This window comes from Dasypus novemcinctus, chromosome 8 (genome assembly GCF_030445035.2).
Source record: "Dasypus novemcinctus isolate mDasNov1 chromosome 8, mDasNov1.1.hap2, whole genome shotgun sequence".
Lineage (NCBI taxonomy): Eukaryota > Metazoa > Chordata > Mammalia > Cingulata > Dasypodidae > Dasypus > Dasypus novemcinctus.
This window is the reverse complement of record NC_080680.1, coordinates 22,112,781-22,136,317: the sequence shown is the minus strand read 5'-3', so window position 1 is coordinate 22,136,317 and position 23,537 is coordinate 22,112,781. Positions and strand designations below refer to the sequence as shown.

General features: G+C 41.5%; 1 long non-coding RNA gene and 1 pseudogene across 1 annotated transcript; one reads left to right on the top strand and one right to left on the bottom strand.

The window, feature by feature from the left end:
• Nucleotides 1-5,536: 5,536 nt before the first annotated feature.
• Nucleotides 5,537-8,639, top strand: LOC101416938 (uncharacterized). Its single transcript, XR_188677.4, has 3 exons — nt 5,537-5,803; nt 6,236-6,320; nt 6,713-8,639. It is a non-coding gene; the product is annotated as an uncharacterized lncRNA (long non-coding RNA).
• A 1,148-nt stretch (nt 8,640-9,787) lies between these two features.
• Nucleotides 9,788-16,790, bottom strand: LOC101430319 (zinc transporter ZIP1 pseudogene; annotated as a pseudogene).
• Between the last annotated feature and the right edge of the window lie 6,747 nt (nt 16,791-23,537).

The following is a 23,537-nucleotide window of genomic DNA, read 5'->3' as shown; positions in this document are numbered from 1 at the left end:
GCTGTATTTGGGTGTAATGTTCTGTTCATGTCTATTAGGTCCAGCTCCTCTAATATACTGTTCAAAGTTTTTGTTTCCTTATTGATTCTCTTTTGAGATGTTCTGTCCAAAGTTGATAGTGGTGTATTAAAATCTCCCACTATAATTGTAGAGGTACCTATTCTTTCACTTAATTTTTCCAGTGTTTGCCTCACGTATTTGGAGGCGCCCTTGTTAGTAGCATAAATATTTATGATTGTTCATTCTTCTTGAAAGATTATCCCTTTCACTAATATGTAGTATCCATCTTTGTCTCTCATAATTGTTTCACATTTAAAGTCTATTTTGTCTGATATTAATATAGCTACTTCTGCCTTTTTTTGGTTATTGTTTGCTTGTAAGATTTTTTTCCAGCCATTCACTTTCAACCTCCTTGAATCCCTGGATCTAAGATGTGTTTCTTGTAGACAGCATATAGTTGGGTCATATTTCCTTATCCAATCTTCCAGTCTGAATCTTTTGACAGGTGAGCTTAATCCATTGACATTCAGTGTTATTACTTTCAAGGGATTATTTATGTTAGCCATATTTTATTTGGACTTGTGTTTGTCATATTTTGTTTTTTTCCTTCTCTTTTTGGCTTTTTTGTTGCTCTTACACTCTCCTCCAACTCTGCCTCTCCTGTTTTTTCCTTTCTTCCTGCAGAACTCCCCTTAGTATTTCTTGAAGGTCAGGGTTCTTGTTGGCATATTCTTTTAATTTCTGTTTATCTGTGAATATTTTGAACTCTCCATCATTTTTGAATGCTAGCTTAGCTGCATAGAGTATTCTTGGTTGGAAATTTTTTTCTTTTAGTACCTTGACTATATCATACCATGGCCTTCTTGCCTCCATGGTTTCAGATGGGAAATCAGCACTTAATCTTACGGATCCTCCCTTGTATGTGATGGTTCTCTTTTCTCTTGCAGCTTCTAGAATTTTCTCTTTGTCTCAAGCATTGGATAATTTGACAAATATATGTCTTGGGGTAGGCCTGTTGGGATTTATGCTGTTTGGGGTGCGTTGTGCTTCCTGGACATGTACATCCATCTCTCTCAGTAGATTTGGGAAGTTTTCAGCCATTATTTCCTCCAACACCGCTTCTGTCCCCTTTCCCTTCTCTTCTCCTTCTGGGATGCCTATAATACATATGTTTGTGCATTTTCCATTGTCATTCAGGTCCCTAAGTCCCAACTGGATTTTTTCTATCTTTTTATCTATCAGTTCTACTATCTGTTTGATTTCAGATGTACTGTCTTCCACGTCACTAATTCTCTCCTCTGCCTCTTCTAGTCTGCTGCTGTTTGCTGAGAGTGTATTTTTGATTTCTTGAACTGTGGTATTCATCACCATCATATCTGTTTTCTTTTTGTATATGTCTGCAATTTCCTTTCCAAGTGTTTTCTTCATATTGTTAATCTCTTCCTTTATTTCATTAAGTTGGTCTCTAACATATGTTTTGAGATCTTTAATTACTTGTCTGATGTTTTGCTCCTCTTCCTGGGTTTTAGTTTGTTCATTGCATTCAGCCATGTTTTCCTGGTTATTGGTTTGGTTTATAGTTTTTTGTTGCTGTCTGGTCATCATTTTATCTTGACAGGTTTAATCAGTTCCTTAGCTTCTTTGTCTAGTCTTGGGGATTAATTAGTTGTTGTTTGTGTGTAAGTGTTATGTCTTCTCTTTGTTACTTTGTTCTTCTTACTCTATTTTCTTGTTGCTGGCTAAGTCACTTTGAAGGAGAATATTAGGGCCAGGGAAAGCAAAATGAGTAAGAAAAGAAAATGTATAATGTAATATTGCTAATAAATGTTAACAGAGCAACAATGTGAGATCTAGGAGAATGGATATTAGACTCATGTAAGTTGTGTAGAGTTATAGCAGTAAGTAGAGTACCTGTAATGAGACAGTCAACTGAATATGGGGAGGATTATAGTAGGAATTAAAAGGCCAGTGTTTTCATGAGAGAGGGAAAGAGAAAAGAAAGACAATAATATCAAGAGTGGATAAAAGACAGAAAACAGAACAAAGGTATTAGAAATAAAAAGTCAGACAATTTGGGGGCCAAAGAAAGGGAGGTGGAATGTAAGAGAAACAGTAGATGATGGAGGATAGAAAGATGTAGGGGAAAGGGGATAGTGTAGGTGGCCAAAATCAATACACACAGAAAAGAGGAAATGGAGGATGAGGAAACACAGCAAATGTGAAGTGCTTCCTGCAGCACCTATTATATAAAGAAAATAAAATAAAAAAGAGGAAAAAGAGAGAAAAGGAAAAAAAGAGTAAAAGGGGGGCAAAGAAAAGGGGGGGGGGAAGCAAGAAAAAGAAAGAGAGAGAGAAAAAAAACTAAATAAGTGAAAAAGAACCTTGGGGAGAAAAGGGGAGAAAAGTCCAAAGTCCAGGAGACAATGCCATTTTAGAAACCACAACAAAAACAAACAAACAAACAAAAACCCAGAATTTCAAGCTAGGAATCCTCTTTGCAGTTAAATAATACACTTAGGGATCTGACCTTCCCCCTTTCTCCCTTCCTCACTTTTCTCTCTCCCAGGGCAGCAGGAAAGCTGCCTGAGAGGTCCTGTAGGAGATTCAAGTAGGTCCTTGTTGAACCAACTCAACACAGAAGACTATAGCTCTTTATTTCCAGTGGAGAGCACCTACACCTCACCAGAAACCCCAAATATACTATTGGAAGCTTGGAAAGCACCTCCTACAGTCCCTCCTCCTGAGGTGTGCTAGGGGAGGTCTAATTGATTTTCTGACTCCACCTTCTCCCAGACCAAGTTTCCTATCCCAGGACGTTTAGGTAAATTGGGCTTTCTCAGAAGATTCACCTCTCCTTTCTTCCCAGACTCTCCCCAAGTCAGCTGTTACACTCCTCCGAGCTCAAGGAGAGAGAGAAACAAAACAAAACAAAACAAAAAACAACAACACTAAATGTGGAGGGCTAGGGTAATCAAGGACCTCAGTTGAACCTCAGGACATGGTGGATTCAGGGATGGGAAGTCCGTGATATTGCAGACTCAAGGTATGTGAGTCTCTGGAGCATGGGCCACTAGGGTTTAGGGGACACAGACCTGGGGACCACGCATCCAGTTAACACGGGACCTGGGAACACCGCAGCACAATAAAGCCTTCAGGGATCTCCATGGCTGGGCCACCAGCCCTAGGGGGATGGGTCCCGCCCACAACTTCTGACCTCCATGTCAGAAACCCAACACTCTACCTCTCACAAGAATCTCTTCTGTCACTGTCTCACTAAATTGACATCTAGACACCTCCTGCCCTGCAAGCCCCCGAAACAGCCTGCCCAGGGTTTGGGAACACCCCAGCACAAAAAAGATCCCAGGGATTGCTGCGCCCAGCCACCAGCCCTAGGGGAGGGGTTCCACCTATAACTTCTGACCTCTGTGTCAGAATCCCAAAGTTCCACCTCTTGCAAGAATCTCCTCCATCACTGTCTCACCAAATCGACATCCAGACACCTCCCGCCCTGCAAGCCCCTGAAACAGCCCACTCAGGGCTTGGGAACATCCCAACCAACAAAGCCTTCAGGAATCGCCTCTGCCGGGCTGCCAGCCCCAGGGGGAAGGGTCCCATCCACAACCTCCGAACTCTGCGCAAGAGACCCAAAATTCTACCTCTCACAAGAATCTCCTCTGTCACTGTCCCATCAAATTGACGTCCAGACATCTCCTGCCCTGCAAATACCTGAAACAGCCCAGTCCAGCAGGACTCCGACCCTACTCAGCCGCTTCTTTGCAGGAGAGATTATGAGGTGCACTCACTCAGACGCCATCTTGCCCCGCCTCCTCTGCCTCTGTCTTACTGCCTGGCCCTGTGAAGTCTGCCACCACCCCACAGACAAAGAAACCTCCATACATGATGCTGACTTTGAAGGAGAGGGCCCTGCACCCAGGAATGGGTGGATGCACCCAATAGGAGACACTGGCTTCATCAGTGGCTGCCTTGAAGAAACGGGACCAAAAGGTTGAAAGACTGGACCAGAGGGTGGCGTGCTGGGGCAGCAAGCAGATGCCTTGTCCAAAGATAGATGACATTCCTATGAGCTCTTTGGAGATTGTTCACAAAGACCAAACAACAACTGGTTGTGGGGCAGTGACCTGCTAAGAATGCACCCCTTACATCTTTCTCCCATGCCTCATCGTTCCTCTTTCCCTTACTGCTACTTCCCTGGTGCTGCTTCCTTCCCTGTGACTCTCCCTTGAAAATCCTTTTCAATTGTATTTATTATTTACTGGGAAAATATTTATCAAATACTTCCTGTGTGCCAGAATGATGTGAGTTGCAGTTCCTTGTGTCCATACTGAGAATTTTAATTTTTTTTCCCCTAAGAGCAAAAGGAAGCCATTGAAAAGTAGATGAGAGGAGTGGAAGCATGGGACCACCGAGGAAGCACTGCCTTGATCACCTCACTGTGGACTGAAGAAGAACGATGCCCACCAGCACGGGGAGAAGTGGATAAATCTGCAATAGAATTTGGACTCCGAGGAGACAACATTTGGTGATGGACTGAACAGGAGAGGAGTGAGGAAAAGGAAGCAATTAAGGATCACTTCTAGGTTTGAGACTGGGGAAATGGGTGGGGTCATTCACTGAGATGAGGAAGATGGGGTGTGGGGATAGAAATATAATCAGGTTTGTGGACTGGAAGGTACACTCACTGCTTAAAAATCCCCTTTTAGGCTATATAATTCTCTTCCTCAACCTTATTTTTCTGTCCATATTGGATCACAGTTGGGCACTGTTTTTCAAAATCTCTCCCTCTTTAATTATATGACTATTTCTTAACTTTCCTTCCCTCCCTACTAAGGAGTTCAGCTTTCAGTAATATATATATATATTGCAACAGTCTATCGTCATCTCATTCAATTTAAATTAAATATTTTGGTTAACTGTGTTTGTGAACTATATGTTGTCTTTTATCACTACCAGTAGGATGCTTTCTGGACTCGACCCTTGAATTTTTTAGTATATAGCTGCCACACATATTTATGATTATATTTTTATATTTTAAATGAACTTTTCCCCTCGTTCAATAGAAAGAAGATAAGAGCAAGGGCAAAGTTCTTTAGCATAAGAAATTTGATGGAGACATTTCTGGAGAGACTAAGGGAATAATTCCGGGGGGGTATTGGGGGAGGGAAATTGCTCTGGAGCACAAGCAATTTTTATTTCTTTAAATATTGGCTGTTGGAAAGTTTCACAAATTGTTACTTCATATTTGAAGACAAAGATATGGAATTAAATGTTTTTCCCAGAAAAAGCCCAGCTGTCTCCCCAACAGAAGCTCAGAGTCTTTCCATCTGGATTTTGATCCAGTTCTGGATTGGACAATTGTTCCTCCATGCCAACATTTTTGTGGCTGGAAAAGTCAAGAGAGAAATTTAGACCATCTTTATTGTAAAATGCCATAGTTTTCAAGACAAGTTCAATGATCGCACTGGAAGACAAGCATAGAATAATTCTCATTTGGAATATCTTCCACAAATAATCAGTTGGAATTTGCTTCTAGAATTTCCTCTGGACCCCTTGAGATTTTTGTGATGGTATTTTTTTATGTCTATCATTTGTTTGAACATTGTGTTCTTGTTGAGTACTTATTTTTAGAATCAAAACCCAAATCAGAATTTACTGAGGCTGAAACTGTGCCGATGAGGTTTATATATAAGAATGAAGAACAGCACTTTGTTGAAAGTTCAGCATCCTCTTATCCCAACTCTCTTTCCCATTTTTAGATGGAAAGGCAGAATGGCAACAGTTTTTGGTAAGTGGAATATTAATGTTTTCCTTTGATGTAAGTGTGGTGTTTTGAACATGGAGCCAAGATAATGTGGTTTTAGGTCTGAAATTTACTCTGTGGCCCAGGGCCAGTTGATCCATATCTTGACTTGGAGATTTGGAGCTTTAAAACAAGTACAGAAATTCTCTTCTTCCTGGGATTGGGGGTGGGAGGCTGTTGTAGAGTTTAATTAATTTGTAATTTGTAATGTGCTTTGAAGAACAAAAGGAATTTGTAGAAATACTAAACATTATTATAGCTACAACTTTGTGTTTGTAAGGAAACTATTAACACAACTGAGACTGTTTACACATCAAAAATAAGGTGAAGGCTTGGCTATGTTCCAGTTGGGTTAATAAATGTAGATAGCTGAAAGACATAATTAATTACATTAAATGGACTTTTTTTTCTCCCGAGTGAGGAGATGCTCCTGAATAAACCCATTTTGCTGTCTGAAATATTAAGATTGACTGGACGACTGTTAGAGCTTCACTTTTATTTTGTGAGTAAAAGTAACTTCTACAGGTGTTTGTTTTTGTTTTGTAAATAAAATAGGCACTTCTATGGGCAATGCTAAGTGTTGACAAGGATTAGAGTGGTCAGATAAAGCCCTGGAGGCCTAAGTATATCTGAGTTTCAGTTGAACAACACAAAATGTTTTAGTGTAAATATGTACCCTGTGACAGTGTAGTGGATAAATAGAACAATGAGAATAAACAACCCAAAGCTAACTATACAGCAGCATGATTGGATTTCACAGACTACTGAGGGAAGACACCAGTCACAAATAATGTATAATGTATGATCCTATTTATAGGAAGTTCCCCCCCACCCATGTAAACTCAAATTTTAAGGTTCCTTTCATGGAATTAAAAGGCTCTTTGTTGTTTACAGGGTTGTTTCAGAGGTGCAAAGATGATGTGCCCTTCTCCATGTTTTTAGTACTTCCTATATTCCCCTGCTCAATCTCAGCTGCCACAATCAGAGAAACAGAAAACATGAGGATCCTTTTTTTCCTGCATCTGTAATGAATTAAAAGAAGAGTCAGGGATGCATAGGAGGGGGTTCCCCTGGGACATGCCTCTAAGGCATATGAGTGTTCAAGTGTTCATGGGGCCTTGTCTCCACGGTGGGTGGAGAGCCACACAATAACTGAAAGAATACTGAACTCCCATCCTGGGAGTTCTGCTATATTCTCTAATGGATCAGGAAGAATCCCCTGACTACAGGGGCGGTGCCTAGTGAAGGAGGATGGACCATTGTTTTGGGCCTGTGATATTGATGATTGTACTTATGAACCTTTTCTTTTGAAATTGAAATGAAGCCTAGTTTCATATGTTGCCTAAGAGTTATCTCCTGATAACCTCCTTGTTGCTCAAATATGGCCTCTCTCTAAACCAAACTCAGCATAGAAATGCACTACCTTCCCCCTGACGTGGGTCATGACTCCAGGCAATAAGCCTCCCTGGCACCGAGGGATTATTACCAAGCACCTACTAGCAATGCACTTGGAAAAAGACCTTGACCAAAAGGGGGAAAGTGAATTTTAAAGGCTAAGAAATTTCAAAGTGAGTTGGAAGGTCACTCCAGAGGTTACGCATATACAGGTCTCAGCAGGATCTCATTGACTGCCACAGTAAATAGCGCCTCAAATAGCAGGGCTCCTGAGGGCTCTAGAGACATCCAGACACTATAGGCAGGGCAGACAGCTCAGGAGTTTGGCACCCTGCCATTAAGCCTTGCCTTGGAATTTATGCACCTCAGTGTGACAGAGTTGGACTCATTTTCTGGTTTCCCTACACATAGCTCTTCTGCCCCTTCTATCTGAACCTTTAGTTAGCACTATACTTGATAGGTATATGTCTAAGAGACTTAAATCTTTGGTCCGTCCATGTGCCAACTGGGCCCTGAATCTCAGCAGAGTTGTAACACCTACTCTCCAGGACTCACCCAGGACAACAAGGAGATGATGATGGACAACACTCATTCAAGGAACAGAGAGAGTCTTCAACTGCAAGCAAGATGGTTCCATCCATCTGCCCTATGGGATCTAAGCCCCTCTCAATTAGAAGCAGAATGGGCATCACCATCCCCAAATCCTCAAGATTGGGGAATGAACAATGGACTAAAGTAGGCTTACTATTATTCTATTTTAGACTTATTGTTATTCTAGCAATGGAAGAACTTTTATCATTGATGTGGAGGCAGTGGCCTCCAGAGGTTCTGGGGGGAGGGAGAGGGAAAAATAGTTATAATAGGGGGGCATTTTTGGGACACTGGAATTATCCTGTATGGCATTGTAATGATGGATACAGGCCATTATATATTTTGTCATAACTTACAAAATTGCATGGGACAGAGTGTAAAATGTAATGTAAACTATAATCTACTGTTAGTGGCAATGCTTCAATATGTGTTCATCAATTGTAACAGAGGAACCACACTAATGAAGGATGTTGTTAATGTGAGAAAGTGTAGGAGCAGGAGGGAGTGGGGCATATGGGAATCTCCTATATTTGTTATGTAACATTTATGTAAAGAAACATTAATTTCTTAAATAAATAAATATAAATGAATTTTTTGAAAAATTAAAAAAAAAAAGAGAGAGTCAGCCTAATGGCTATCCTTGGAGGGCTGTGACTGGAAGGAGGCATCAGGGGGTCCTGGGTGCTGGTTGTGTTTGGTCATGATCTGGGTGCTAGATACAGGGTGTCCTCATTTTGAGAACATTCACTCAGATGTTGTACTTGCGGCTCACGCACTTTTCTGTATGCGTAGAATTTACAAAAAAAGAAAAAGTAGGCAGCTTTAACATGCTATAACACACTTCTTAAATTCAAAGTTTCAAGAGAGAACTTTGGGGAAGTAAACCACTTGGTAAAATTCATACGGTTGTGTATTTTATTAATGTATCTGTGTTTATTGTAGTCTATGAAGTTAAGATATCTATTTAAGTTTATGTCTAGCATCGTTTTACTATTTGTTTTTTATTTTACTTTATAGAAATATCTTTTATTTAGGTAATATATCCCAAAATAAGTCCGTTAGTAAAACAGATTCTAGATAGTATGACCTTTATGCACAGCCCGCCCTCCCTCCGTAAAAATAACCCTGTGTAGGCCTCCCCTCTCCCCCTTGGCCTCCTCAAGTATATATAAAAAAATGTGTTGGCAGCTCAGTGTTTATCATCTGGGCAATGGGCACCACGTCTATGCCCTTATCCCTGGGGTGTAGGATTAGCAGGAGGCTTGCAGGTCTGCTAACCCCCCACCCCAGCTCAGCCAACACTTCTGCCCTCTCAGGATCTGTGACCCAAATCAAGAGCGAGCAGGCCCCCTCCACGGAGGTGCTGGGCGGGCTCAGTGCCATCCCTGAGCTTTGAGAAAGAGGGAGGGTATTTATTTGGCACTTTACATAAATAGAGGAGTGAGCAGGGTTTGAGAGACCAGAAGAGGTACCAGACTTACAGGAGGAACCATTTGCAATAGCTCCCTGGGAGAAGGAAAATGAGAGCAGGAGCTGAGAAAAGTAGGAGGGGTCCCACCAAGTGGCCGAGTGCTGAATGGCCTAGAACCAACAGGACTGCCAGCTCCTGGCCTGTCCCCTTTTTGTCTCACTATCCCGTAGCAGCTGGGTGCCCAGCTCCAGCAGCCCCAGGGGCAGCCTGCCCCTATATGTAGTGTCCAACCCCTGGTTCTAGCAGTCAGCGTCATCCCCACTCCTAATATCCCTTGATCATGTCTCCAGTGATGTGACCATCTCTTTCTCTTGGGCCCTGGGGCAAGGTTCTCCTCTGCCCACTTCCCTGTCATTGGCTGGGTGGTCCCAAAGGCCCCATCCCTAGCTCCTGGGGAACTCTGGTCCTCAGTGCCTCAGTTCCCCACTCCTTCCTCTTCCCCGCAAACTGGGGGAGGGAGGGACGGCAGAGGCCCCTGATACCCACCCGCCCCTGCCCCTCTCTGGAGACCCTTAGACTTGGATGAAGAGCGGGCCAGCGAGCAGGGCAAAACCTGCTAGGAGCAGAGTGGCCTAGAGAATGCTCGGCTCGGAAGTGGCCAGCTCCTGGGGCAGGATCTCCAGGAAGGCGATGGAGAGGGAGGTGCCGGCCGCCACGCCCGCTAACACAGACCCGGCCGGCTGGCGCAGTGGCCTGGCTGACTCGGCCCAGCCCGTGCCCAGCGGCGTCACGCATGAGAAGAGGATCCCACAGCCAGCCACCGCCGGAGCTCGCAGGTGGCCCTGCAGCAGCCGCGGGGACAGGCTGACTGCCAGGATCCCCGCGTGGAGCAGCAGAACCACGCACGGCGCCGTCTCGTTGCCGCCCCACCGCCAGCCCCTCGAGCCCCGAGCGCGGGGCCCGAGAAAAGGCCAGGGCGCAGGCGCGCGGGCCGCGGGTGCTGCCGGGACTCGGCCTGCCTGCGGGAGCCCTGGCGGGCGCTGCCAGCGCTGAGGCCGCGGTCTGCCGTTCCCAGCGGAGCCCTGGTCTCCTTCCGGGGCGGTGGCCCCGACTGCCGCTTGTGAACTGTGGTGATCGGCTCCATCACCGGGCCCGAGAAGCCGCCCATGGCCGGGAGGAAGTCCTGCAGGGGGACTGGAGCGTCACGAGCGGGGCTGCCAGGGCCTCATCTCGTGCAGCCAGGTGGTCAGCAGCAGGTCCGGGAGCAGGTGGCCCGGAGACAGCCCCTGCGAAGGAGCTCAGGGGCTCAGGGCTCCCTGGCGGGAGGTGGCGCCTTCCCGGTCAGCTCCTGGCGGCGTAGCACCCAGACGGGCTCCAGACTGCAGCTGAGGGTGAGCACCAGCGGCAGCACCAGGGCCCGGAGGCTCGGACGCCACCGCCTCGGGAAGCCACACCAGGAGCTCCGGCTCTCCCCAGGACCCGTGGTGGCTTTGGTAGCTCCAAAGACTCCCAGACCTGCAGAGGGTCTCGCTGCGTGATAGCGGCTGGGTTCCCGCCTGGAGTCCTACTGTTGGTTTTTAAACAAAGAATTTCATCCAAAAAAACCTAAGCATTTGACGTTAATTACTTGTTCCTCTCTCTGTTCACAAACGGAGTAATTTTTTACTACTCAGTGGAAACTACAGGAAACACATTTGATTACACGTATTTAGTGCGTTGTGTTTTTAAAATTATTTGGATAAGAATAATATAAAGAGATGAACTGATTAAGTCAAAGCATATAACTGAAAAAGGGAGAAAATATCAGTATTAATTTAAAATTGAAAATCTACCAAATAAAATGTTTGTGAAATAAATACATATAAATATATTAGTAAACATCAAAAGACAATGCTCTGTTGAAAATATATATAAGATCAATATGGGAAAAATTTTCAAGTGAAGAAAATTTTATCTTGGTGATACAATAAGTCACATGGTGCTGATGTGAATTGATGGTTGAATTTACTAATTATAATGTGTGAGTTGAAAGAGTAAGGATCTTTACATGGATAGTGGGATGCAGCAAGGATGAGTGACACCAGAGATGTATGAAAGGAAAGTTTATTAGTACTCACTGGTCCTAGAACCAAGAGGAATGGCAGGTCTCCCATGGGACACATGGGGAAACATGTCAGGAGTATAGGTTCAACCAAGGTGAAGAGGAGCAAGAGATCACAGTGGACCTGGGGACTCTACCTTTATAGGGTTCTATGAGCGGAGCTGTCGCAATTGGTCAAGCAAGAGTGAGGATTGGGGAGTTCGTATTTGACTTTCACTGGATCATGAACCCAGGTAGGGTGGGAAGAAGCTCTTTATCTTGTATAACCCAGTGTCAGGAGTGGTCAGTGGGGGACCTAAGGACAGGGTTTAAGATGCTGAGGCATCATGACAATACAAAAGCCTCCAGGCTACTGATGACTGAGTCCGAGAGGCTGAGCAGCATGAAGTTATGAAAAGGCTCTCTTGTTTTCTTTACAATGTATTTGCAAGGTGTGATATTACAGTAAAGTGGTTGGTTTAAAAACTAAACGATAGAACTTACTTGTTAAAATTTGTGCTCATTTTGAAAGATCATGTTCTTATTCCCAGATGTTGCCTTGTTCCAAATATTTTTTGTTATTTTTTCTTTAAAAGTTTTTACTACTGAATATTCTTGACTGATGGACAGTCTTCATATTTAGAAGATTAATATAATTTTAAAAACAACAAAGACTCATTTAGAATCAAGTTTGTTAAATGAGAGGTAATTAAACCAGATAATGCTATTTTTGGACACAGAGGAGAGTGGGGTTGGAATAGTAAGATCTTTCCTCAGGTACCTGGTAAATGAACGGTGAAGCAGTGTCAAATATGATGTTCCAAATATGTGCCAAGCATTGGAAGCACCCATGAAATGAGTGTGTAGTTTTATAAGATGACATTTTTAAGAGACAACATTCATTTGGGTGTATTTGTGAAATCCAGTTGGCTGTTGAGATGGTGGCACTAACTGTAGTTATCATTTTGACCTTCTCTTGTTTGTATATTATGATTAATTCTATCAAGGAATTGTTTAGTTCTAAGGCCTTTCCTGGCTCATGAGTCACAGTTTTGACTTCCCTGATGCTCCGTTATTTGAAGGTGACACGAATAGTCGCATTCCCAAATAAGGAATATTTATAAAAGATAAAAAACATATAAAACGGAAAAATATTTATAAAAGTGAAAAATATCTTAGATAAATAAATTAGATGGTCATAGTTTCTGGTAGGGAGTCAGGCAGAGGTGGGTGATATTTGAAAATAGATCTGCCCTTGACTCTCGGCTAAGACACTAACTTGCTACATTACCTTGGGCAGTTTACTTAACCTCTCTGAGCCTTGATTTCCTCATCCATAAAATGGGTTTAATACATTCTTATGCTGTTAGGGGTGTTGTAGATAAAGACAGCAACAATAAACCATTTAATACAGTGCAACACGCAACCATGAAACAACAGCTGGTTTAGGCCTGAAATCCTCCAGCCTTCCTTTCTTTGGCAGTTTGAGCTGGAGATATCACTCTCTGTCAAGTAGAGGGAATGTTTACAGACGGTGGTAGGAAAACAGAGCATAAATTAGCTGGCGCCAAGCTTAACACACATTGACACAGTGTGGTAAACCAGCGTCTTGCTTTCAGTCTCTTACACGTGGCCAGCTAGTGTTGTGGCAGAGAGAAGTTGGATGATCGCAGTATTGAAGGCCAGGACACGAGAATCTGAGAAGGAAGATTTATAAACAGCCCACTGGGCTCGGCAGACTTCTGTCCAAAAAAACCAAGCCCCGAATAGGATTTTTGGGTCCCTTTTATACAAAGGATGTAGAAATGGGGAGTCAAATGGTGCTTTTATGCAAAAGGACTTTGTTAGTTTTTTGAGTTTTAAGTGTTTATCAGATAGGTCTTGAATTAACACATATCCCCCACATTCCAGGTAAGTTGAATTAACATATCCCTCACATTGCGTCTGGATGTAAGTTTCAATACACATTCAGTCCGCATCCTCCCTGATTATCCAAAGCCTACAGAGCCTACATTACTTAACTGGCTTTCTGGGAACTAGGCCTACTTGGATATAGAATAAGTTTGACTTTATGCACAGGCTATATTACTATAGCTAGGACAGGGGACCTTGCCTTTTGGTCTCAAATTCCACGAAATAAGAGAATCAGACTGAACGGCCCCTTAACTATCAAAGGGGCCTGTCGTGGGCAGGTAGGTGTGTGGGTCACCTTGTCCGTGGGCTCTGCGATCGTTCCTGTGCATCTCGTTTCTTCTGATCACCTCGAGGTCTGCCTGTAGGAGGCCCTGTATATGGTACCCCGCATATATGAGTGTGTGCGTATTAAGGCAATTCAAAGAGGCTGTGGCTCCTATTCATCCTGGTGACAGAAATGCAGCAATGCACGAAGCAGGAGTTGTGACTCTGGGCCTGACCTGTCCTGTGCATCCCTCCCTGACCCCCCAAATCCATGCAGTTGCATTCTGGCGGAGGAATTTTCATCTCAAACTGTCTATTTCAAACAAAGTGTGCTAATGAAGTACCACAGCCTAGGTGCTAAAAACAACAGAAATGTCCCGTCTTGCAGTTGTGGAAGCCGGAAGTCCAAAATCAAGGAGTCGGCAGGGCCAAGCCCGCTCTGACCCCTGTGGGGAGAAGACTTTCTTGCCCCTTTGGGCTTCTGTGGAGATCCTTGGCTCTCCCTGGCTTGCAGAGGCATCTCCCCATTCTCTGCCCCTGTCTTCACACGGCTGTCTCCCCTGGGGTCTCTCTGTGTGTTCCAGTTTCCCTCTTCTTATCAGGACACCAGTCGTATTGGATCAGGGCGCCCTAGTCTGGTTTGGCCTCATCTGAACCAATCACATCTTCAAAGACACTATTTTAAAATAAGTTCACGTTTGCATGACCACGGGTTAGGACTTGAGTATATCTTTTTGGGCACACAATTCAATCCATAACACCACCCTCATGTCCAAACACTGAATGCATTGTGTTTTTTTTAGGAGATACTGGGGATTGAACCAAACACCTAGTACATGGGGAGGCAGGCACTCAACTACTGAGCTACATTTGTGCCCCAATGAGAGTTGGCTTTTTTGTTTGTTCATTTTGATTTTAGGAGCTATCAGGGATCGAACCCAGGACCTCCTACATGGGAAGAAGTTGAAGTACATCTGCTCCCCAGATTACTTTTTTTAAAAAAGATTTTATTTATTTATTTCCCTTCCCTACTCATTGTTCGTGCTCACTGTTTGCTCTCTGTGTCTGTTCATTGTATGCTCTCTGTGTCTGCTCATCTTCTTTTTAGGAGGCACATGGGCACCGAACCTGGGACCTCCCATGGGAAGGAAGGAGCCCAATTGCTTGAGCCACCTCTATTCCCTGCTTGTCATGTCTCTCATTGTTTCCTCTTTGTGTCGCCTCACTGCATCATCTTGTTGCATTAGCTCACCGTGCCAGTCTGTCCTATCAGCTTGCTGTCTTGCTCATCTTCCTTAAGGAGGCACCAGGAACCAAACCCAGGACCTCCCATGTTATATGCGGGAAACCAACTGCTTGAGCCACATCTGCCTCCCACTGCCTACATTTACTTCCAGTCTTCTCAGAAGTGAAGCAGAAAAGGATTGCTCCTAACCAGTGAATACTCCATGATTTTAGCTTTTGAAATTTCAGAAAATTTGCTGGACACTGCCACTCCCCCCAACAATATACTTATAGCTATTGGTTCATTGTGGCTTGAAAAGGTACAAAATAACAAGGTATGGTAAATTCAGTGATGCTTTTAAATGCATGTGTATTTTATTGGTAATAAGCATTGAAAAAATGAGCATGTTTATTCACTATTTTGTCTATAGACGAGACTTGGGACATCAGTGTATTTCAGGGGTCTTGCATCACCTCTGGGGTCCCCTTAGGGGTCCTTCCTTCTTGGGAACACAACCCTAAACCCTCTATGAGGAAGCTAGAATGGTGGCAAGCCATCATACAGACTCTATATCCTGAGTCATAGCTACTCTGCAGATTCCCACCCCTACCTGCCCCCACCTGCCTGCATCTGCCCTCACCTGGCCATACCTGCCCTCACTGCCTCAGGCAGGGGCGAGTCCTATGTAAATCTCTTCAGGCAGATGGTCTAGTTGTTTGTGAAATGGGATCAATCACTTTCTGGGGAACTGTGAAGATTAAATGAGATCATCCAAGGTAGCTAGAACAATTGGGCATGTAGTAAACATGAGATTACTTTAGCAGCTATTGTCATCTTTTAAAAAATGCCAATCAGATCATCTTACTTTCCTACTTAAATCTTTTCAAAGGCATCCCATTGTTGCTAAAATAAATTCACCTTGTCCCACCTCCCTCAGTAAGCACCAGCCACACTAGCTTTTTTGTTAGTTCTTCCAGGGTCTTTCAGAGAAAGGTTCTGTCACTCAGGACTGCCCATCCCCTTCGGCTTTCTTCTTCACATCATAGTTTTAAGAGACATCTCCTCACAGAGCTCTATTTAAAGCATGCTCCCTTCGGCAATTCTGTTCTTCTGTAGCCCATGTTTGTTTCTTCATAGCATATGTCATAAGTTGTGAAAGTTAATCACCTGACTAACTTGTTTATTTTCTGTCTCAGCACACAGTGAGAAGCCCTATAACTGACAGGGACTTCTTCATCTGCCTGTTTGCTGTTCCTTTTTCAGGGCTCATCATGGGATCTGGCCCATGGTAGGTGATGAAAGTGAAGGTGTTGAATGAATGATCATGCCTGGCACATAATAAATGCTTAAGAAATGTTAGCATGGGAGCAGATATAGCTCAAGTGGTTGAGTGCCTGCTTCCCATGTACTAGGTCGTGGATTCAATACCTGGTACCTCCTAAAAAAAAAAAAGAAATGTTAGTGAATCATTTTGTGCTTGAGGAAACTAACTAAACAATTTGATATGGTTTGCCCAGATACAGCCAGCATGCTATTTCAAAATGTGGTCCTATTTCTATCAGATACCTAAAATACCATTAATTCTGAGCCCATGAAATAAAACTCTACTACACCCACAAAGTGTTCCCAACTTACAATTTTTTTTTCATTTTAAAAACAATTTATTGAAGTATATCATTCCTACATGAACATACATAAACAATAAATGTATAGTGTAAGTTGTAAACTTACAAAACAAACATCCATAACATCCGTAGCAGCTTGATATTATAGATGAATTCCAAAAAGAAATATTGGATTATGCTTGTAAACTGATCTTTTCCTCTGGACATACTAGATTATGTTGGATTTGTGCCAGTAGGGTGTTGAGTCTCCCCACCCACCAAAAGACAGATAAAAGGCATGACAAGGAACAGAGTTAGGGCTTTTAATGTGGGAGTTTTGATGTTGGAGTTTAATCTGAAGCTGGACCCCCAGGGAGAGAGACAGAGGGGTTTGTTCACCTGATAGTCTACAGCTGACCTTGTGGAGAAAACGAGCTGAGCACAGAGCAACCCAGGAAGCCTGAACCCTGGCAGACGTTGGCAGCCATCTTGCTCCTACACATGAAAATAGACTTTGGCGAGGGAAGTAACTTATGCTTTGTGGCCTGGTATCTCTAAGCTCCTACCCCAATTAAATATCCTTTATAAAACCAACCAATTTCTGGTATTTTGCATCAGCACCGCTTTGACTAATACAACATCATGCAGCACTCCCATATATCACCTCACCACATTGTTGCATTGTTGTGAAACATTTATAACAAATTATGAAAGAGCATCATCAAAGTATTATTACTAATTATATTCCATACCTTACATTTGGTGTCTTTTCCTCCCATCCCATTCTATTGTTTTTTTTTGTTCATAAACCATTCAATTTATCTACAGTGGCATTTGGTATAATCTCTGAGTTGTGCATTCACCACTTCAATATTGGAGAATTCTCATTACTACAAAAACAACAACAACAACAAAAAGCAAACCACTATCTTACCCATATTTTAGTGCTACTAATGGCAAATCCTAGGATATACTTTCACCATTTATATTCATTTCCAAACATTGATGAAGAACTTTTTACCAGTTTTGCACATGTTAAACTTCAGCTCCCCATTCTCTAACTATATTCTTTTCTTGGTGACTTATATTCTAGCTATTAACTCCATGAATTTGCCCATTATACTTAGTTTGTAAAAACAAAGTCATACAGTATTTGCCTTTTTGTGTCTGTCTTGCTTCACTCAACATAATGTCCTCCAGGTTCATCCACACTGTCATGTGCTTCTCAACATCATTTCTTTTTACAGCTGGATAATATTCCACCATGTGTATGTACCACAGTTTGTTTATCCATTTGTCAGTTGATGAACACCTGGGTTGCTATGAACATTGGTGTGCAGATGTGTGCTGGTATTACTGCTCTCAGTTTTTTGGGGGATATACCTAGTAGCAGTATTGCTAGGTCACATGGTAGATCTGTATCTAATTTCCTTAGGAACCACCAAACACATTTCCACAGTAGCTGTACCATTCTACATTTATACCAGCAAGAAATAAGCATTCCTATCTCTCCACATCCTCTCCAACACTGGTAGTTTTCTGTTTTGTTAATAGTGGCCATTCTAGTAGGTGGGAAATGGTATCTCATTGTAGGTTGATTTGAATTTCCCCACCAGCCAGTGATGCTGAACATATTTCATGTGTTTTTTCACCATTTGTATTTCTTCTTTAGAAGAATGTCTCTTCAGGTCTTTTGCCCATTTTAAAATCAGGTCATTTGTCTTTTTATTGTTGAGTTGTAGGATCTCTTTATATATTGTGTATATTAGAACCTTGTCAAATGTATGATTTCCAAATATTTTCTCCCATTGAGTAGTCTGCCTTTTTACCTTCTTCACAAAGTCCTTTGAGGTGCAGAAGTGTTTAATTTTGAGGAGGTCCCATTTATCTATTTTTTCTTTTGTTGCTTGTGCATTGGGTGTATGGTTTAAGAGACATCCACCTACTACAAATTCTTGGAGATGTTTCCTTATGTTATCTTCTAGGAGTTTTATGGTCCTGGCTTTTATATTTAGGTCTTTTATCCATTTTGAGTTGATTCTTGTATAGGTAGTGAGATAGGGGTCCTCTTTCATTCTTTTGGTTATCAATATCCAGTTCTTCCTGCACCGTTTGTTGAAGAAACTGTTTTGTCCCAGAAAAGTAGACTTGGTAGGCTTATAAAAAATTGGTTAACCAGGGAAGTGGACTTGGCCCAGTGGTTAGGGCGTCCATCTACCACATGGGAGGTCTGTGGTTCAAACCCCAGGACCCGTGTGGAGCTGGCCCATGCTCAGTGCTGATGTGTGCAAGGAGTGCCTTGCCACGCAGGGGTGTCCCCACGTAGGGGAGCCCCACGCGCAAGGAATGCCCCCATAAGGAGAGCCACCCAGTGCGAAAGAAAGTGCAGCCTGCCCAGGATGGTGCCACTCACAGGGAGAGCTGACACAAGATGATGCAACAAAAAGAAACACAGATTCCTGTGCTGCTGACAACAACAGAAGTGGACCAAGAGGACGCAGCAAATAGACACAGAGAACAGACAACCGGGGTGGGGGAAAGGGAAGAGAAATAAATAAATAAATCTTTTTAAAAAATCAGTTATCCATAGAGATGAGGGTCTATTTCTGAGTTCTGAATTCAATTCCATTGATCAATGTGTCTAATTTTATGCCAATACCATGTTTAAAAAAAAATTTTTTTTTAAGAGATACTGGAGTTCGAACCTTGTAGATGGGAAACTGGTGATCAACCACTGAGTTACTCCCCAATGAGAGTTTTTTTGTTTGTTTGTTTGTTTGCTTGCTTGTTTTATTTTTAGGAGATACTAAGGATCAAATCGGACCTCATACATTAGAAGCAAGTGCTAAACCACTTGAGCTACATCTGCTTCCAAATACCATGCTACTTTGAACCCTGTAGCTTTATAATACACTTCAAGGTCAGGGAGTGTGTCATCTGACTTTGTTCTTCTTTTTTAGTATGTTTTTGGCTATTTGGAATCTGTTTCCCTTCCAAATAAATTTGGTATTTGACTTTTCAAATTCTATAAAGTAGGCTGTTGAAATTTTTATTGGTATTGCATTGAATCTATAAATCATTCTGGGTAGAATTGACATGTTCATGATGTTGAATCTTCTAATACATGAACCTGGAATGTCCTTCCATTTGTTTAGGACTTCTTTGATTTCTTTTTTTGATTTTGATTTTTTAAACAAGAAGTTTATCTAAATAACAAGATGCTTGACTTGAAGGGAAAACTATCTAGGATTCATTTCTTTTAGAGTAATTTATCTCTACTTAAAGACGGATTGCCTTAATATGTAACAGCTATGTACAAAAAAATTGTCCTTGGTTTTACAATGATAAATGAAAAACATTAAGATTTTCTAATTGAACAAGGTATGCAAGGATTTTTTGTTGTTGGTTTTTGTTAAACAATGAGAGCAAAATAACTTACTGTAATATAAAGATAAGAGCCGAATGAGCATGCCACTAATTGAGAAAGAGGATATTTTCACAGAACCAGTATTTTCCCCATCCCATCTCTATTTGATGTCGATCAAAACGTATCATTGACGATTTAGTTAAAAAAAAACACTAAAAAGCAATATGCTTGTGCACATACACCAGTTAATTTATGCACAATAAAGGAAACAGGGAAAGGTAAAATGAAGGAATAGAGAAAACTATACTGTAGTAGTCAGGATGCAGTGGAACCAAAATGTGGTTTTTCTAATTGAGAATGTTTTCTTGGTCTGTGGGAACAGAGTTCTGGAGTAAAGTAGCAGGCTTCCTTCCTGTCTGCTGTTGGAACACATTAAATATCTTCATCCTCCATTTGCAACTGTGCAGGTGTGTCTGTTTCATTGATTGGCTGCCCATCAAATTGGAATCTGATCTGCCTCATTGACAAACCCTGTCATTCGTAATAGGCTTTCATTATTTTGCTAAGTGGTATATGCCTCTTGATCTTAAACTGCACCACAGAACCATCCCACCCCACCACCTTCAAATTAATATGATTGTTGTTCTCAATCTTGACTCCTTCCTTGGATTTTTTATCAGCCATGGTGAGAGCGGGAGTCTCCTTAGCTGCTGCTTCACAACAGAGGTACCAGGTCCACACCATATGAGCCTACAAGCAACACGAGGCATGGCCTTCTTTGATTTCTTTTGGAAGTATTTGTAATTTTCTAAATATGGATCTTTTACATTCCTGGTTAAATTAATTCCTAGATATTTGAATATTTTTGTTGCTATTGTAAGTGGATTTTTTCCCCCTGATATCCTCCTCAGATTCTTCAATACTAGAGTACAGAAACATTACTAATTTTTGTGTGTTGATCTTGTAACCTGCCACTTTGCTGAACTTATTTATTAGCTTGAGTAGCTTTGTCATAGACATTTCAGAATTTTCTAAATATAGGATCACGTCATCTGCAAATACTGAGTTTTACTTCTTTCCCTATTTGGATGCCTTTTATTTTTTTTTCTTATGTAATTGCTCTAGCTAGAACTTCTAGTACAAAGTTGAGTAACAGTCTTTGTCAATTTTATTGATTTTTTTCAAAGAACTAGCTTTTGGTTTCATTGATTTTTTTGTTATTATTATTATATTTTGTTCTCAATGTCATTTATTTCTGCTCTGATCTTCATTTTTTTCTTTCTGCTTGCTTTTTTTATTGATTTGCTGTTCTTTTCTAGTTTCTCCAGTTGTTCAGTTAGTTCTTTGATTTTAGCTTGCTCTTCTTTTTAAATATAGGCATTTAAGGTATAAATTTCCCTCTCAGTACTGCTTTTGGGGATTCCCATAAGTTTTGATATGTTGTGTACTCATTTTCATTTGTCTCAAGATATCTACTAATTACTCTTGCAATTTCTTCTTTGACTCACTGATTGTTTAAGAATGTGTTTAGCTCCCACAGATATGCAAATTTTCTCCTTTTCTGCTTATTATTGATTTCCAGTTTCATTCTGTTATATAATTTCAGTCTTCTTGGATTTATTGAGAGCTGTGTTGTGGCCCAACATGTGATCTATCCTGGAGAAAGATCATGAGCACTTGAGAAGAATGTATAACCTGTTGATTTGGGGTGCAATATTCTGTATATGTCTGTAGCAGTTTGATATAATTGATGAATTCCAAAAAGAAATATTGGATTATGCTTGTAATCTGATCTGTACCTGGGCATGATTGGGTTATGATTAGTCCCCTTGGTGGGTGGGGACTCTCAGATAAAAGGCATGATGAAGAACAGAGTTGGGGATTTCTGATGTTAGAGTTTGATGCTGAAGACCTGGGAAGTCAGCACACAGAGGAAGGAGAAGCCAGCCCCAGGAAGGAAGGAACCTTGAAGCCAGAGTAAAGCAAACCCCAGGAATGTAGGAATCCAGGAAGCCTGAATGCTTGCAGACATCACCTGCCATCTTGCTCCAAAAAGACTTTGGTGAGGAAAGTAACTTATTCTGTATGGCCCAGTATCTGTAAGTTCCTACCCCAAATAAATACCCTTTATAAAAACCAACCAATTTCTGGTGTTTTGCATCAGCACCCCTTTGGCTGACTAATACAATGTCTGTTAGGTCCAGCTCTTTTATCATCTTGTTCAAGTTTTCTGTTTCCTAGTTGATCTATTGTCTTGTTGTTCTATCTATTGATATCTATTGACAGAACATGGCTTGTTGAAGTCTCCAGCTCTTATTGTAAAGATGTCTATTTCTCCTTCCAGTTTTGCCAGAGTTTGCCTTATGTATCTTGAGGAACCTTGGTTAGGTGCATAGATATTTGTGACTATTACTCCTTCCTGGTGAATTGTCCCTTTTATTAATATATAATGGCTTTCTGCATCTCATCACATTTTTGCATTTAAAGTCTGTTTTGCCTGACACCAGTATGACTGTTCCTGCTCTCTTTTAGGTACTAGTTGCATGAAATATCTTTTTGCAACCTTTCACTTTCAGTCTATTTGCATCCTTGGATCTAAGGTGAGTCTCCTGCAGATAGTGTATGGGTGGCTCATGTTTTCTTATCTATTCTGTCAGCCTATATCTTTTGATTGGGAAGTTTAATCCATTAACATTCAATGTTACTACTGTAAAAGCATTCCTTACTTAACTCATTTTTTCCTTTGACTTTCATATGTTATATCTTATTTTTGTCCTCTTTTTACTTTTTTTGGTTACCCTTTCTGGTAGTTTCCACTTCTACACTCTCCTCCAAGCCTCTCTCTCTCGCCTTTTCTTTTCTGGCTGCAGAACTCCTTTTTGTGTTTCTTGCAGTGCTGGATACTTGTTTACAAACTCACTTAGCTTCTGTTTATCTGTGAATATTTTAAGTGCACTGTAATGTTTGAAGGACAGTTTTGCCAGATAAAGAATTCTTGGTTGGCAGTTTTTCTCTTTCAGTATTAATTATGTCATACCACTGCCTTCTTGCCTCCATGGTTTCTGAAGAGAAATCTGTACTAAGTCTTATTGGACATCCTTGTAAGTGATATTTTGCTTTGTGCTGTCAGAATTTTCTCTTTATTTTTGGCATTATGAATATTACGTGTCTTGAGTTAGGTCTATTTGGATTTATTCTTATTGGAGTATGCTGTGCTTCCTGAACATGTATATTCATGTCTTTCATGAGAGTTAGGAAATTTTTGGTCAGTATTTCCTCAAATACTTTTTCTGCTCCATTCCCCTTCTTGCCTCCTTATGGGACTCCCACAACATGTATGTTGGTGCACTTCATGTTATCATCCAACTCCCTGAGCCCCTGCTCAATTTTTCCACTCTCTTCTCTCTCTGTTCTTCTTTCTCCTCTATTTCAGTTGTTCTTTCCTCTACATTGCTGATTCTTTCTTCTGTGGTTTCAAATCTGCTGTTTTGTGCCTCTATTTTCTTTTTAATCTCATTTACTGTGTCTTTCATTTCTGTAAGCTCTGTTATTTTTCTATCCAAGATTTCAAATTTTTTCTTTGTGCTTATTCAGTGTCTTCTTGATATATATATATTTAAATTTCTTTAGCCATGTTGTCCTTCAACTCCATGATTTGGTTTAGGAGATTTGTATGAATCTCATTGATTAGCTGTTTCAAGTCTTGTGTCTCATCTGTAGCTTTTATTTGTTCCTTTGCCTGAGTCATACCTTCCTTTTCATTTGTATAGCTTGTAATTTTTTGCTGATGTTTAAGCATCTGATTCTGATGCTGAGTTTAAGCTGATATTCAATTTTTCTCTCTTGCCTAGGGATTTACTGTTAAGTA